Here is a 4194-nt window from a genome sequence, read left to right as displayed (position 1 = left end):
CCTCACAGATTGCAAGGACCTTGTCAGTTTACAATCTCTTATTTTTTATTTATTTTTATTTTTTACACCTACAGCACCTGGTCTTCCTAAGTGGTCTCCCATCCAAGTACTAACCAGGCCCGACCCTGCTTAGCTTCCGAGATCAGATGGGATTGGGCTTGTTCAGGGTGGCATGGTCATAGATGATGTAAGTATATTTCTAGCTAGACATTTGCAGATGTTTCTAAGTGGAAAAATGTCTGACATAGGATTTTAGAAGAATTGACTAATTTGCATAACCTTTGCAAAAGTATAACTTATTTAGTCCATTAGGACATATAAAGAAAAATTAACCAGAATAAAATAGTTGGTTACATATGAAAAGATGACTTATATCATAGATGGACCTTTGCAGTTGAATTTTTCATACAGAAAAATTCTGTAGGAAAGCTGTTGTTAAATGTTTTATGTTGAGAACTGATTTTTCTTATGATTGTTATTATTTCCCTTTAGACACATTTCACCAGATACATCACATTTTAATCCATCAATCATATTTGATTGTGATACTTATTCAACTAAAACTGTCATAAGGTCTGTCACTTCAAAAATTTATGAATATTTTTGTTATTATTGATTTAATTTATTTTTTTTGTTGTTCATACTATTTTTCACTCTTTACTTCCTAGAGATTTTATGCAGCAGTGTTTTCCTAGGAAATCTCGAGGAACTGCTACTGGCCTTAATTACTACAGATGTTCAATGTTTAAATAACTACCATTAAGCTGTGGCATAAATAGAATATTAAATAATTTTAGAATAGTAGTTTGGAATATTTTACCTCTTTCTATGACCCAATTATCCTTTCTTATTAGCATGAAATCAAATGCACAAAATCGATGCTAAAAATTCATGGTCATTTTTATCCCCCCTTTTTTTGGTGAGAACATAGTTTATACTGCCAAATGAAATGAAACGTCAGCAGACCTGTTCTTTGTGCTTAGATAGAAACACAAGCCATGGAGTTTGGAAAGAATCCTTTGATCTCTCAGACCTCTGTTTTCTTATATATAAATAGAGGTACTAGTGTTGATTTTTAGATTGATATTTTGAGGTTATACATATCAAATGAAATAATGTTTGTAAATAGTACTTTTTAAATGGTATGTAAAATTTACTTTATATATTAGAATTGCTACTTAAATGTGTATGATTGTAATGATGTCGACTAAGTTATGAGTGGACACAATGTATCTGTTTTATAAAATTGTAGTAATTAAAAATTTAATAGCACTTTAGTGTTATTCTAGTCTGATATCTTTTTTTTTTCCTGAGATTATGTTTAAGGTTTCCCAAAGAATTACTGCTTATTGACTGTACCTTTGGAAAAAAAAAAAAACAAACAAACAAACACTGAGATAGCATTCTTGAATGTTTGCTAAATAACTCTATAATATCTGTGTTTAGAATGTGACCTCTCTTCCATTAGAATATAGTAATCTACAAGCCCCCATGATGATTAGCTGGAAATATCAGATGCTGTATTACAGAGGAATTGTATATATTGAGGCTTGTATGCCAGAGAGATATTAAGTTTTCAGTGCTACACTTGAGATTTGAAACATTTTAACTACAATTATTGAATAAGTTCTTAAATCCTAATGGCTATAAGAAATATATTCTGTGTCCTTAGATACTGAATTTGTAATAAGTTGTCAGAGGAAGCATAAGAATTATCATAAAGACTTTCAGAGAGATGAACAATATGATAATTTTAGTGGTTTTTAACATTTTCGAAAGATAAACTATTAGAAAAACACACACACACATACAGAATTGACTGAAAATGTGATCTAACAGACACAAGATAGTTAAATCTCACATTTCATATTTTTTCTGCTACTTAAATACCAATTTTTTTGTAAAATTAAAGCAAAACCAGATACTTAGTTCAATTTGCAGATTATATAGACTGAAACTTTTTGAGAAACAAAATATGTAATGTATTACCGTGCCATCAAATATCCTTGGTAAACCAATGTGCACACTTGATATTACCTTTTTATTTTTTTGCAAAAGTAACAGGAAACAAAGAACAATTAATAATTCATTTAAGTCCATTGTTTTCACTTTTCTTATTAAGAATAACCCCGCATTAAACTAATATTAATTAACCACAATGTGAACATGAGGCAATTGGTTTTCATCAATAATAAGCAGTATTTAGTTTTATTAATGTCATTCTTCTATTAGTGTTAAGTCTTTTGCTGTGCTAGAGGAATTTTTTTTTTTTTTTTAATCACAAACCAAATGGTCTGGTTCTAGACATTTCAAAGATTACATAAAAGAAGTTGCAACTTATTCCAGATAGGAAAAACAATAAATAAATCTGAAATGGAATTTTAGAGTAGGAATGAGACTACTTTAAACTATGTTGAATTTGTAACTATTACATTAAAAGGGCATTATTAGTATTAATTTCTTAGTTAAAAATAGGTTCTACACACAAGTTCTGTGAATGTCTGATGATTATGGTATAGTAGGAGTTGTAGGAGTAGTAGGAGTATTAATAGTAGTTGTATTTGTAGTAGGCAGTAGTAGTGCAAATAACTTTTTTTAGAATATTGACTATAAGCCATGTACTGTGCTATGCCCTTTGTTTTACACTAAAAAATCTCATTTAACTACCACCACAACAATATTATAAGGTAGGTGTTATTATCAGTATCTGTATTTTAAGGACATGAAAACTGAGGCTTCATGAGATTAAGTGGCTTGCTAAGTTCACAAAAGTATTAATTGACAGAGCTAAGATTTGAATTCATGTCAGTCTGAATGCAGATACCTTCATCATTATACTATACTGAATGACCCATACTTATCCTTGATAATTTTGATATTTGCTTCTCAGGCTCTCATTCACTCACTCATGCATTCATTCGAAAATTGTTATTGACTGCCAACTATGTGCCAATAACTGAATCTGATTATTTATGATCCCAGAATGAGCATGCCTATTTTTTACAATACTAGATTTAACCATTTCCTCCTGGGACATGCAAAATTTCTTCCAAATTTGGCAATTGTAACCTCAAAATCTATTCTCTCAAATTTTGGCAGTTGCAACCTCAAAATCTATTTGGCATTCAATTGGACTGCATTTCTCTGCTTTTCCTGAATTTTGGTGTGGCTAACTAACTGAGATTTCTTCAATAGATGGATGTGTTTGAACCTCAACCAGACATGGCCCATCAGATCCTTTTATGTAATGTCTTCTCTGTGATTTTTTTTTTCCTTGCAGTTGACTGCAGTGGCAATCTTCAGGGCAATCTAGGAAGCTCTGTGTTGAACACAGCAGAGCCTCCTTCACTTAAGTCTTTTAACTGCTACCTGGAGTGAAATTGCCCACTACTGTTAAATGAAAGAAAACTATACTTGCTGAGACTTCAATTACACTAAAATGTTTGTTTATTGGTTATCAAAGGATTAGCCTATTCTAAGTAATACAGAAATTTTAAAAAGTCTCAAATCTTAGTCTCCTGGAGGTCTTTTCAACTGAGCAGAGTGGCATTCATCATGATCAATGTGCTGGTGGCAAGGTAGCCCTATATCATTGCTGAGGTTTCCAATGAGAAAGGGAAAACTTTCCACCCTAAATTATGGAAAGGGCCATTAATGTCAGTATCTACTGACTTATATATATCAATAAAATAGATTAACTATGTTTGTTTTGCATATTCCATCCAATTATTTTTCCTTTTCTCGTCTTCGAGGTTTTCCAAAAGGCATAGATTTACATGGGATTACAATAACAGTTAATATTTATTGAATACTTAATATGTTCAGAGATTGTGCTGTGCCCATTATGTATATTATTCCATTTAATCTTCAAATAATCTTGTGATGTAGGAACTGCTATTAGAGGTGATTAAATTGAAGCTTAAGTACATTAAATACCTTGTCCAAAGTCTCACACACAGGAATTGGTGTACTTTTCATAAAAACTCAGTCTTGTTTGACCCTACCTTAGAGACCCAATATTCCTACAGATTAAAACAAAAAAAAGAGGGACCTTTATATCATTCTTTTTATTTATTCTTATCTGTGATGCTAATCTGGTGGCATCTTTAAAAAATATTATTATTGAGGTATAATTCACATGCCAAAATTTCACCATTACAATGTGTACAATTTATTGTTTTTTTTTTTTTTTTT

At 31.0% G+C, this 4194-nt stretch overlaps 1 pseudogene; it reads right to left on the bottom strand.

The window, feature by feature from the left end:
* Nucleotides 1–65: 65 nt before the first annotated feature.
* On the bottom strand, nt 66–184 carry LOC111740464 (annotated as a pseudogene).
* Nucleotides 185–4194: the final 4010 nt, after the last annotated feature.

The sequence above is a fragment of the Pteropus vampyrus genome, unplaced genomic scaffold, assembly GCF_000151845.1.
Source record: "Pteropus vampyrus isolate Shadow unplaced genomic scaffold, Pvam_2.0 Scaffold63, whole genome shotgun sequence".
NCBI classification, from domain to species: Eukaryota; Metazoa; Chordata; class Mammalia; order Chiroptera; family Pteropodidae; genus Pteropus; species Pteropus vampyrus.
Note: the sequence above shows the minus strand (reverse complement) of the source record. Positions and strands in the feature narration are given on the sequence as shown.